Below are 14,548 nucleotides of genomic sequence, written 5' to 3'. Positions count from 1 at the left end.
ACCTCTGTATATTGTGGTGTTCAAATAACAGTGATTAATACGACGTATCTGGTAGAAATATCACTAGAACTAAGTAAAGAAAGGATTTCCGCCAGTTAGTATATCCTTAGCTACCATATTGACAGGTAATTAACTCCCCGTTTGCTCAAAGATTGTCAACTGACATCAAGCTGTAGAACTTTCGTTGCGGTCAGTCGAGCGCACCAAGGAACCTTCCAGATGCCTTATGTAAATTTTCAGGTACCCACCGATCATTTTTATGACGCATCAGTGACGTAAACAGTTACAATAAGAACTACTGCTGGTGACTATAAGAAATATTTCTCACAAACTCCAAGACTTGCCAAACTGTAGTACTTAATGAGATTATAACGTTGATTTTTATCTATTCCCAACTCGCCTAAAAATGAAAAATTGTCGAAATCAGCCAATAGCACGATTTAAATAAGGATCATTACAGCCTACTACGGACCATGTTTCCTTTTACTAAGTATTTACAGAGTGTAGATCCACACGGAAACAAAATTTAACCTCCAAGTACGTTGCTACACTGCCACCAACTCATGAAATTGTCGTCTCGAAATAAAATCTAGACTGTGCTAATCTCAATTTCAAGGCAATATCATCTACCTTCATTTGCTGTACTAACATAAACACAAGCTTCTCAGCAAACGAAAAGCTTAAAAGCAAATTTAATAATAATATTACAAGAAACATACCTCTACACACTAAATCTAAGGTTTTTAAGTTAGCATGTACTGTTTGTCCACATGCTACTTCAGCAAAAACATAAACTTTGAAATTACATAAGGGAACATATTTATGCAGCTTAGTCTAAATAATCTATGCCAACCATTTGGCCGGTTTATAGCACTGAAACGAAAGCTCCACGTTACATATTAGGATCTCAAAGAAAAAAAGTAACTTTCTCAAAAAACCACAAATAATAGCGAATAACCAAACAATAATCTGAATGATCAGAATGAACCAAATACATTTTTCCTCAAAAATTTCACTGAATTTTCTATTGCACTTTAATATCACTTTCTCTAGCACATAGGTACGGTTAATTTGCGAATAAAATTAGGAAACTGTAGATATATTGTTGTCATGAATAAAGAAAAAGGCACAAGATAGTAATTCTGTTACATTGCTAGGCTATTATATTTAAGTCGAATGTCTGAATCTCATAAAGGCAGTTTGAGTCAAAAAGAATTTTCCAACTTTGGAATGATATAGGAGTTTATTGCGATAACTAACAGAAGCGGTAGGTACGTCATTTTGTATCAGACAGTTGCATCAAACAACCTCAATTTTGATTAAAGCAGTGCATCAGTACCCCATTCCGCTACCAGGAGCGTCAGCGCAGTACACAGTTAAAATGGCTTCCTTCACTGGTGCGGGGCGTGCCCTCTGTGTATTTTGGTTTCATGAAACGAACTCTGCAACAACATGTCAGCGTAAATATCGCACCGAATACGCTAAATAACCTCCCAGTAGACATACCTGTTGGCACAAGAACTTTGTTGAGACGGGCTGTTCACTGCGACATGAAAAATCGCCACGTCGCCCTCGTGTTGAAGCTTCCGCGCAGTCCACAAAAATCAATGATACATACGTCTCGCGATACTGGCGTTCCACAAAAGACTGTTCGGTGAATACTGCGTAGACATTTACACTTGAAACCATACAGATTCACAATAGCACAGCACATTAGTGATGCAGATAAAGTTGCTCGTGTGGAAATGTGTGCGTAAACGTTGCAACGGGTAGAGGACGACGAGATATTCCCGAAACAATATTCTTCAGCGATGAGACAAAATTTAATATAAATGGCATGACGAACACCCACAGATGCATAAAACTGGGCAGCGAAAATCCACATGCAACACTGGAACACATTTGTGACAGACCCGAAGTTAATGTGTTTTGTGCCCTTAGCAAATTGAAAGTGTACGGCCCGTTCTTCTTCGTAGGGAAAACTGTCACTGGTAGTGTGTATTTGGATATGCTTGAAAACTTTTTAAGGGGAGCCGGAGGTGGTCAAATCCAAAAAATTACGATTTTTTTTTGCTACCGAAAATTAATTGAAACATTCCTCTTTAATGTAAACTTTGGATTATTGTTCTACTCGCCCTAGAAGTGGAGTTATTACCATTTTCCCCCACGCCTGCGGAGGAAATGGGCGGCCGCTGAATGCATCTAACACCCTCTCGTGACTTCCTGGCGAACTGCTTGGGATTTTCTCGGCCTGTTACGCATACAGCGCCTTATGTTACGCATACAGCGAGTGTGCAAGGGTTGGCTACATTGTTTTCTGTGACAAATGAAGCGCTAAGAGCGCGGAACATCGTCTCTTTGCTGTTTTCCGTTTCGAATTAGTTCAGTGTTGCGCCTGTTGTTGGTAGTATTATACTTCTAGTGTAAAGCGTTGTTCTGGTTACGATGCCACGTTTTAGTAACCGTGTATATAAGAAGAGGATGAACGTAGGGAAAAGAAAATTAACACTAATACCAAGTTGCAATACTACAATTACTGAAACAGTGCGTTCTTCTGCTAAGCAACACATGGCCGGCCATAGCCCTGTGACATCTTCTAGCAAGAAGCTGACTGGTGGAAGTGACAGATTTCGTGAATATGTTAGTGACAGTGATGATATTAACGAAGTACTGAATATTGGATTATTATCTTCTGTGCTGAAAAAAAAGTGTTCTGTGCAAAATGTGCTCAAGTGTAGGAGTGGGACTAGGGATAACAAAGCACTTTGGTTTAGCTTGTGAGATGAAGATAATCTGTGCATGTTGCAAGTATCAAGTGACTTTCTACAATTCATATGCCAGTCTCTCTGGTGAAAATGGACGATCTAGAGTGTTTGATGTGAGTGTTCGACTTGTGTATGGTCTTCAATCCATTGGAAAAGGCTCAGCTGCTGGTAAACTGTTTTGTGGTATTATGAACTTGCCATCGCCTCCAAGCAAATTTGGGTACTACTGTGAACTGGTAGGATCCTCTGTTGAAGATGTGGCTTTGAAAACCATGAAGGAAGCAGTGGAGGAATCTGTAGAAATGAACGGTGGTTCTAGGGATTTGGTAGTGGCATTAGATGGTTCCTGGCAAAAGAGGGGTCATAAATTCCTTGAATGGGGTTGTAACTGCTACTTGTGGTGATAGTGCAAAAGTGATAGATGTTGCAATATTATCAAAACATTGTAGGTGCAAAAACAAAATCAAAGGAGAGCACAGTGGAACCTGTGAGGCAAATTTTAGTGGATCAAGTGGAGCAATGGAAGTGGATGGAGTGAAACAAATTTTTGAACGTTCAGTTCCCAGATACAACGTTAGGTACAAATACTACCTTGGGGATGGTGACTCCAAAGGTTTCAAGACTACAGAGGAACTGAAACCATATGGAAATAAATTTGTAGTTGAAAAGTTGGAATGCATTGGGCATGTGCAAAAGCGTATGGGTGCACGGCTTCGAAGGCTCAAACAAACTTTGGGTTCAAGTAAGCTCAGTGATGGAAATACAATAGGAGGGAGAGGCAGGCTTACTGATGAGATGATTGAACGTCTACAGAGATACTATGGGCATGCTGTAAGGCAAAATACTAGTAATGTTAGTGACATGCGAAAAGCAGTGTGGCCATTGTTCCTTCATACTGCCTCTTCCAATGAATACCCTCAACACAGCCTGTGCCCAAAAGATTCCTGGTGCAAATATAATGCAAAAAAGGACTATGATCACAAACATGGTTTGCCAGCAGCTGTGATAAATGCAATAAAACCAATTTTTCATGACTTAGCACAGCCAGAATTGTTACACAAATGTCTACACGGAAAGACGCAGAATCCTCATGAGAGCGTAAACAATTTGATTTGGAAAGTGATTCCTAAAAGGGTGTTTGTACGCATAAAAACACTGCACTTTGGCATTTATGATGCAATAGCAACCTATAACCAAGGGAACAGTGTGAAGCGTGAAGTTCTGAAGGCATTAGGATCTACAGCTGGGGTGAACACTGTACGAGCACAGAGAAAGGATAAGAGGAGCAGAAAGAAGAGAAAGGAATATGAAGTATGATGGAACAACAGGCCAGGAAAGAAGACAGAAGAGGAAGCTTTTGGAGGATGAAGAAGAAGACCCTGATAATCCATCCTATAGTGCAGGAATGCATTGAGAAACTTTGATAGCCATTTCCCGTAAATTAGAATTTTTCGAATATAAGGAGCATTTTCTCAAAATCCACTCAAGCTAGAGAGATACAATTTTCATACAGCACTCCTAGTGGTCAAACTTACATTTTAACACAGCCATTTGCCAATATGTTCAGTAGTTTCATTTCAGTTTAATTATAAAGCAATTATTTGTAAAAAAAATTGGGTCATTAATAAAAAAAATAATTGGAAGGAAACTAGAAAAGATACTCCAAAATCCCTCTGTCATAACTGCAATACTAAACCACTCTATATATAAAAAAAATCAAATTTTTCTATTTGGTAATTTATTCATAAATGTTCCTCAAATTTAGTGATTTTAACATGGGCAGCATAGGCACCTCCGGCTCCCCTTAATCCCACAGATCTGTGAAGACGACCGAGATGGGATGGTCTACTACCATCAAGGCGGTGAGCCATCTCTTCTCACAGAATTCGAGGTTTCCTCGACAATCACTTCCCACGTCGGTGGTCTAGCTGTGAAGGGTCAATCGCATGGCCACCTCAAATGGTTCAAATGGCTCTGAGCACTATGGGACTCAACTGCTGAGGTCATTAGTCCCCTAGAACTTAGAACTAGTTAAACCTAACTAACCTAAGGACATCACAAACATCCATGCCCGAGGCAGGATTCGAACCTGCGACCGTAGCGGTCTTGCGGTTCCAGACTGCAGCGCATGGCCACCTCACTCCTCAGACTTGACGCCACCGGATTTTTTTTCTCTGGCGTTTCGTTAGAGACCGTGTGTGTTCCTCCTCTACAAAGCAATTACCGAGCGAGGTGGCGCAGTGGTAGCACACTGGATTCACATTCGGGAGGACGACGGTTCAATCCCGCGTCCGGCCATCCTGATTTAGGTTTTCCGTGATTTCCCTAAATCGCTCCAGGCAAATGCTGGGATGGTTCCTTTCAAAGGGCACGGCCGACTTCCTTCCCTAATCCGATGAGACCGATGACCTCGTTGTTTGGTCTCTTCCCCCAAAACAACCCAACCCCAACAAAGCAATTTAGCCAGCCTCAATAAGCGAAACTACGCTGCCGTGGCACAAGTTATGCCCAATTTGCTGCAACAACTGCGGGAAGAAATAGATTACCGGTGAGACGTCTGCCGCATCACAAATGGCACTCACATCGAACCAAAATGACACTTAACACTTTTAAGTGAAACCTTAGGTTCTTTGCTACATAATGACACATCTACCGATTTTGTAAGTTATCTCGATAGAGTTCTATATAATTCCAATGATGTACTTCGAAAATAATGGTTTGATTATAATTAATTTGTTAATGTAGTGGACGGCCAGAAATCGAAGTCAATGATGTCTTCTGCTGGTTTTCTTCTTTGTGGTTGACTATGTATGATATCACAGCAGTGATGAAAGTGAAGATGCAAGGTTATGAAATCGCTGTGATATCATACATAGTCAACCACGAGGGAAAGAACCAGCATAAGACATCACTGACTTAGATTTCTGTCCATCCACTACCCCCCTCCTCTCCCTCCGCCCCATCCAACCCCCGCAAATGCCACACCAGCTGCTACAGTAAAAAAAAAAAAATGGACGAAGAGGTCTAGATTAATCTAGTTCAAGACAGTTTATTTTTAAGTAACATTTCTCTTTATGTATGTATGTATAAACGCCTAAAGATGAACAGAACATGTTCGGAACGCGTTGAAATATGTTAGATTAAACATAAAATAAAAAAGTGACTGCAAAAATAACAAATAAATAATTTTCCTGTGTTATTTTCTGAGTAATTTGACATCAAGTCCCGTAGATTCCAGCGGCTCGTTACACAGTAATTGCAGTTCATTGGGTGAAGAACTGATTGATCGCAGTGGTCCTGCTCCGTGACTAGCACTGTCACCAGACCCAGAGTGACACCAACTGCATCTCCTGGGGGGCATGTGAATAGCTTAGTTTACCATACTCTTTTCGACATTCTCATAGACCTAGTTGTTGGATTATCGCAGCCACGGAAGTAGCGCACTACACTCTAGGAATTCTAGAACGTGTGAAACTGTCGACGGTGTGCCATTACACACCCTACTACTACCATGGCGGTCTAAATTTCAAACAGTAACTACACTACTGGCCATTAAAATTGCTACACCACGAAGATAACGTGCTACAGACGCGAAATTTAACCAACTGGAAGAAGATGCTGTGATATGCAAATGATTCGCTTTTCAGAGCATTCACACAAGGTTGGCGCCGGTGGCGACACCTACAACGTGCTGACATGAGGAAAGTTTCCAACCGATTTCTCATACACAGACAGCAGTTGACCGGCGTTGTCTGATGAAACGTTGGTGTGATGCCTCGTGTAAGGAGGTGAAATGCGTAGAATCACGTTTCCGACTTTGATAAAGGTCGGAATGTAGCCTATCGCGATTACGGTTTATTGTATCGCGACATTGCTGCTCGCGTTGGTCGAGATCTAATGACTGTTAGCAGAATATGGAATCGGTGGGTTCAGGGGGGTAATACGGAACGCCGTGCTGGATCCCAACGGCCTCGTATCACTAGCAGTCGAGATGACAGGCATCTTATCCGCATGGCTGGAACGGATTGTGTAGCCACTTCTCGATCCCTGAGTCAACAGATATGGACGTTTGCAAGACAACAACCATCTGCACGAACAGTTCGAGGACGTTTGCAGCAGAATGGACTATCAGCTCGGAGACCATGGGTGCGGTTACCCTTGACGCTGCATCACAGACAGGAGCGCCTGCGATGGTGTACTCAACGACGAACGTGGAAGCACGAATGGCAAAACATCGTTTTTTCGTATGAATCCAGGTTCCGTTTACAGCACCATGATGATCGCATCCGCGTTTGGAGACATCGCGGTGAACGCACATTGGAAGCGTGTATTCGTCATCGACATACTGGCGTATCACACGGCGTGATGGTATGGGGTGCCATTGGTTACACGTCTCGGTCACCTCTTGTTTGCATTGACAGCACTTTGAACAGTGAACGTTACATTTCAGATGTATTACGACCCGTGGCTCTACCCTTCATTCGATCCCTGCGAAACCTTACATTTCAGCAAGATAATGCACGACCGCATGTTGCAGGTCCTGTAAGGGACTTTCTGGATACAGAAAATGTTTGACTGCTGCCCTGGCCAGCACATTCTCCAGATCTCTCACCAATTGAAACCGTCTGGTCAGTGGTGGCCGAGCAACTGACTCGTCACAATACGCCAGTCACTAGTCTTGATGAAATGTGGTATTGTGTTAAGCTGCACGGATAGCTGTACCTGTACACGCCATCCAAGCTCTGTTTGACTCAATACCCAGGCGTATCAAGGTCGTTATTACGGCCGGAGGTGGTTGTTCTGGGCACTGATTTCTCAGGATCTATCCACCCAAATTGCGTGAAAATGTAATCACAAGTCAGTTCTAGTATAATATATTTGTGCAATGAGTACCCGTTTATCATCTGCATTTCTTCTTGGTGTAGCAATTTTAATGGCCAGTAGTGTATAAGGGACATAAAAGTTTTGAAAACATTATCAGCGATCTTATATAATTAAATACATATAATTAAGAAGCAGTCTTGATAGCAAATTTCTCTTAATCGGAGTGACCGGACTGACTGCAGTCAGTTCAGCGTCGTAGGGCGCCGCAGCTTGCTGCATGGAAGTCCGCCTGCCGTTCTGGAGCCTGAAGATGATCCTTAAAGATTGAAACCGGTCACTCCGATTAAGAGAAATTTGCGATCAAGACTGTTTTTAATTACATATGTTTAATTATAAGGGGACAGTTCTACATTTGCTACGTATTGTACTGTATACTGACAGAACACAATGAATACATTGTAGTAACAGTGTAAGTGTTCTCCTGAGAGTTTATTACATTACCCTGTGTTTTGTGCTTCACGTTTCGATGGTGGGATATTATAGGATTTTTCGCTGCTGTGAAGGTATTCGCAGTGAAACAAAGGTAATTGATGGTAACAAACCGAATACGATATTACTCAGTAACGAGCCACCGGAGTCCACGGGTCTCTCATCCAAAAATACTCGGAAAATCTGCCTGAACAGCCTCTGAAATTTTGCCGTTGAAATTTATGTTTACTCTATATACCTATTCAAAGAGTGTAAACCACGTATAATATATCAGCCCCAGAACGTTCTCCACATAAACAGACTGTCTTTCCTATCATTTGTCCTGATCAAATCAGCAGTTATCTCTACCTCTTTATTGACTAATCTTCCTCACATATCGCAGAGTCCTCCGTAATGTTCGTCAGTTATAAATTTGCGGTGCGCCACATAATAGTGAGGTCCATAACAATATTTGGACATAACACTGTGCGACAAACCATTATGTCATCCATCTGGTCTGACTGATGGAGAGGGAAATCACAGTGACCTCGTACATCGCTCTGGAAGCACTCACCCTGTGATATAACTTTAAACACTTTCTCGTTAGTACTTTCTTCCGATGGTGTTGTGACTGTCCTGATACAACGCTGAGAGAGAGCTGAGATAATCCAAGACAACAATAATATATGTTTCATGTTACTCCACGCTGTGTCCAAATTACATTCCGATACCAGTGCTATATATAAAAATGTCCAAGGTATTGATCGTGTATGAAAGTTCTACATTCCTTTCAGTTTTAGGACACAAATTTTTGCCTTCTTTCCTGATCAGCTTACAGAAAAAAAACTGCTTTGATGGTCTGTCGGGAGCGTAGACTGTTGCTCTCAAAGGAGGAAAATTGGAAATTTGCATTGCACTGCATTAAGAGCGGAGTGGTGTTCTGCAGTACGGCGAAGCGGCGCTCCACTCCACATCCGCGCGTGCCTTATTTGTTTCGACCGCCTGCCTAATTGACTTACATTCTTTAATGATCTTAGTCTCTTCTTTGAAGCTGTGCTCGCGGCCACCCCCTGGTATAGGCGTCCTATTCACTCTCCTGCCTGCGTCCTGCATCAGTTGCGGGCAAAGTGGTGCAAGGGTTGCCTCTACTTCTGTTCTTAATTTGTCCTCAAGCACATCTGGTACGATTTTATACCTATACTTCCGTAGAAAATCGCCAATTTTTTTTTTCGAAACATCAGTCTCTGTACTGTGGCGTCATTAGCAAGAAAAGGTTAATACATTTTTGCTAAGAAACATTTTTCTTCCAGTTACAGTATTTGTGTGTCGAACGTTGAAGACATATCCAGGTTAACTGACTTCCCGGTCAAGAGAGTCTCCGTGCTAACAAGGGAACATCCCCATCGCACCCCCCTAAGATTTAGTTATAAGTTGGCACAGTGGATAGCCTAGAAAAACGGAACACAGACCAATCGAGAAAACAGGAAGAAGTTGTGTGGAACTATGAAAAAAATAAGCAAAATGTGCAAACTGAGTAGTCCATGCCCCAGATAGGCAACTTCAAGGAGAGTGTGAGCTAAGGAGCGCCGTGGTCCCGTGGTTAGCGCGAGCGGCTGCGGAACGAGAGGTCCTTGGTTCAAGTTTTCCCTCGAGTGAAAAGTTTAATTTTTTATTTTCAGACAATTATTATCTGTCCGTCCGTTATGTTTTCTTCCCTTTTTTGGGAGTGATTATCACATCCACAAGAAAACCTAAATCGGGCAAGGTAGAAGAATCTTTTTACCCATTCGCCAAGTGTACAAGTTAGGTGGGTCAACAACATATTCCTGTCATGTTACGCACATGCCGTCACCAGTGTCGTATAGAATATATCAGATGTGTTTTCCTGTGGAGGAATCGGTTGACCTATGACCTTGCGATCAAATTTTTTCAGTTCCCATTGGAGAGGCACGTCCTTTCGTCTACTAATCGCACGGTTTTGCGGTGCGGTCGCAAAACACAGACACTAAACTTATTACAGTCAATAGAGACGTCAATGAACGAACGGACAGATCATAACTTTGCGAAGATAAAAAAATAAATTTCTCACTCGAGGGACGACTTGAACCAAGGACCTCTCGATCCGTAGCCGCTTACGCTAACCATAGGACCACGGCACTCCTTAGCTCACACTTTCCTTGATGTTGCCTATCTTGCGCATGGACTACTCAGTTTGTATATTTTGCTTATTTTTTCATACTTCCACACAACTTCTTCCTGTTTTCTCGATTGATCTGTGTTCTGTTTTTCAAGGCCTATCCACTATGCCAACTTATAACTAAATCTGAGGGGGGGGGGGGGGGGTGCGATGGGGAGGTTCCCTTGTAAGAAGCATCACTACACGTTGTGAGAAGCTTTTTAAGCTTATCAAATCCAAAATAGATCTGAGCGTCGTAAATAGCCAAGGTTGCGATTTCTTGAGCCTTAGCATACAACATTAGTACAAGTGACATATACATCAAAAATTTTTGGACAACATGGTTCTGGAGAGAATCAGTGATTAGTATGATTAATCAATAATTCAAGAACAGTCTTAATCGCATTTATTATTATTATACCGCCACCCGGTTTCAACTCGACGTAGGGGTCATCTTCTGGGCGTTTACACCATTGGTCGACTGCTGGTGGTGTCACTCCTGTCTACATAACGACAGGAAACTATGCCGTTATGTAGACAGGAGTGACACCACCAGCAGTCGACCAGTGTTGAAAACGCCCAGAAGATGACCCCTACTTCGGGTTGAAACCGCTTGGCGGTATAATAATAATAATAAATGCGATTAAGACTGTTCTTGAATTATTGATAAATATCAAAGACGTAGCTTGTTCCACGACTCACTCTGCGCTCGTTACTGGAAAATGATTAATGAAATAATGCACCATAAGTGGAGAAGCAATGGTATGATTGATAGGTGTCTAGGGTACTGAATAATTTTCATATGCATCTCACAGCGTGCCATCTGATACCCACTGGCGGTTTCTCGGCGTCAGTATATGTCTCACCTGAGGATAGGGATCGTTCTGAATTCACATGTGCTATAACCTGCGTGATTTCCTCACGGTTGTCTACATCAAGAATCTTCAGGTAGAGAGACCAAGTAGTCCCAAACACCTCGAGACACAATCCTGGTTGGATCTTGCGAGGGCTCCAACAAACTGTATCCTAAGTGTTACGCCAGCTTTTCATGGACTGTGCTAACGCATTTTAAAATTTTGGGTGCTTCAAAGAGCCACGCTCTCAGAGCCCTCAAATGTGACTACCAGGCAAGATAACCGACAAATGGGAGTCCCAAAAAAATTCAAAGGAATGTCTTGGTACTAAGACAAGAAAAATTAAAAATTCACTGACTTTTGAATGAAAAATGTAATACCACTGTCTTCTAGCTACACATCCAGCCCTCCATTTTATATTTGCAAGTACCGTGTAAGTACCATGTGGTTTCACCAGGTTCACAGTAAGAGCAGAAAATTAGAAACCATCCAGAAATAAGGATCACTGTACGAGGCCACTTATTGTACAAGTTGTGTTGTAGTAGCTACCGAAACAGGCAAACTCTTGAAACACGGTCACAGGGGATACGATATTGCAGTGCCTATGTTATCCTAATTACGACGCAAAGCTCCTTTGTACATATATGAAGACAGTAACTGTTCTCTAAAGAACAGATACCACTGATGACCGTGCAGCTTCTCTAGAATAAATGATAATTAATTGAAACCCTCAGCTGCTGAGTGGATAGGCAAATATCTATTAGGTACATTACGTATGTATATTGTGGACAGTTGGGAATGTGGGTCTCACGGGAGGCGTGCAAGGGGTAAGTGCCTGGAGTCGCACTATTCGTCTGTGTCCTCGGTGGCTCACATACAGCAGGTAGCTCAGCGTGTTCGGTCAGAGAGCTACTTGGCCTTTGTAATAAAAAAACTGAGTGGAAAGATCAAGAAAACAAACATAAACGGATGTCTTGTGACGTCCGCAACGACCAAACACATCGATAACAACGAAAAAAAAAACAACAAAAAAATGGATAGATTCCCGGTCGGGGCACACATTTTCAGCTGTCCCCGTCGAGGTACATCAACAACACCTGTCGGCAGCTGAGGGTTACAATTAATTATCATTTCTTCCTTTGTAGATGCATGCATGTTCAAAGGACCGGGTACTGCTGCGACCACAGCTGTTACGAAACACGTGAAATGAATTCGCAGTTGCAGATAAGGACTACCATCAACTGTAGAATGGAATGACGGCAGTGCAACTTTGTGCCGAACAGGGACTCAAATCGGGATATCCAGGTTATCGCAAGCGGCGAATTTCTATTTGGCTATCCGTGCACGACTCGGAGTCAAATCCAAACTTCCATACTACGTCAACCATGTGTCTGCGACCTTAGATCGCACATCCATTATGTATATTCCCGTACAGGTCATGTGTTTCGTAACAGTTGTGGTCGCCGCAGCGCTTGTTTCTTTGGACATACACGCATGCATGCAGTTCCAAAGGAACTTTGCATCGTAATTAGGATAATATAGGCGCTGCAATATTGTATTTATCTGCCGATACCGGGAAAGTTACTTTCAAGTACAACGTCTGACCTCTACGGGAATACACATAATGGACGTACGGTCGCAGACGCATGGTTGACGACGTATGGACGGTCAGAGAGGTAGCTGCCCTCTGTAATAAAAAAAAACTGAGTGAATGGATCAACGATAAACTTGATCAAGCGTAATGGGACGTTCCCATGAACAAATACAACAACCAATAACGAAAAAAAATGCAATCAACCCAAAAAAAAAAGAAAGAAAAGGTAAGACGACCGCACACGATAAGCGGGAAATGTGGGTTCGAGGGTCCGTTCTGGTACGAATTTTTACTGTCGTCATTCCATTCTACAGTTGATGGTAGTCCTTATTCGCAATTGCGAATTCATTTCATCTGTCTCAAGGGACGTCGTTCTCTTGTGCAAAAGAATATGATAGGGTGTCAGCGATACAATATTTACAATAACGTGAGGAGAGGTATGACCCTATTGAAATAAGGAAGACGTCCCAAGAAAGAAAGAAAAAACCTTTATTGTAAGTTGACATATGAATACTGTGATAGTAATAGACGGAATAAAAGCTCGTAATGGAAATATCTCAATAATGTATATAATAGCACTGTACTTAACACCTGATAATCTAAATCGGTATGCAGTCTCAACGAATCTCATGATAAACAGAACAGTAAAGTTTTTCCGTTGCATTGCTTCATTTAGTAAGTAACTTATCAAGGTTTCGTTCGTGATCACAGGACCATTTTACTAAACGTAAGAAAATATTTTCCGCAGCATATTGTTTCTAGACCTAATTAACCATCATATCTGCAACACAAATCGATTGTTAAAATTTTAATTTAGCAAATACATGTCGTGGTGCTAACACGGCTTCAGTCCTGAATGCAAGGAATGCCTGCTAAAGAACAGTTTAGAAAATGTGTTTTCCATTACCCATAAAGGCGCCAGAAGACGTTGCCCCTAATGACGCAAGAAGTCACGTCGTAAACGTTTTACGTTCCAGTCAAGCCGCTTTCCATGGCGGCAACAAAATGAAACTGCTGGATATAGGCAAGCGTTTGCCCTACCGATGGACGACCCCTGTGACCTTTTGTGTCGCATCTCGCAACGGAACCTAAGTGGCTGCTCATTCCAGTACTCTCATCCGAAAGCGATTAATATTTATGTCATACATATTTCCTTATTTGAAAATTTATTGTAGTTCCGTTTGTACTCTGAATTAGACGCGTCGATTACATGACAGTAATCACATAAACTATAGATGGATAAATAATGAGTAAAAGGAATGTTCTTAGCATATACAATCAGCGGTTGAACCTTAAGAGTATATATGTCAAATATTATAGCGTTTACCTTGATACTAAACTACTGTAATTACAGAGTTAAATGCATCGAGAGAGACAGTGCACTGGTTAAAACTCCGAGCTCGTATTTCTGATGAGCGGGAAGAACATAACTTAATCTTTAATGTGGTTTATCGTAATTTCCCTAAATTGCTTCAGACCAATTAGTATAATATTAGGCTATGTTGATAATTATTTCTTTGGAAACGTCTAATTACACTCGAATAAAACAGTTGTTGTGCTATAATCGCTTCGCGTTTTTTCTTTGTAAGGCATCTTCACTGGCCTGTTATATGTACATATTTTTGATTATACTATTTATTCTATATTTAGGACGTTGCACATATCGATTATAAACAGTTCTCGAACATTTTGCTTTTCAGTGATGTGGTAATAACTTAAAGTTCTACTTACAGATTTCGAGAGTGTTGATCTACTTGTGTTCTTGTGCCTTTGTTACAGCTGCTCCTCTGATAACTGCCTTTTGAAACTTCGTTTTGATAATTCACAACAGTAGGAACTTAATACTCCTTTTTATGTCGTGCTTTAT

Source organism: Schistocerca nitens, chromosome 3, assembly GCF_023898315.1.
Source record: "Schistocerca nitens isolate TAMUIC-IGC-003100 chromosome 3, iqSchNite1.1, whole genome shotgun sequence".
NCBI lineage: Eukaryota > Metazoa > Arthropoda > Insecta > Orthoptera > Acrididae > Schistocerca > Schistocerca nitens.
Note: the sequence above shows the minus strand (reverse complement) of the source record.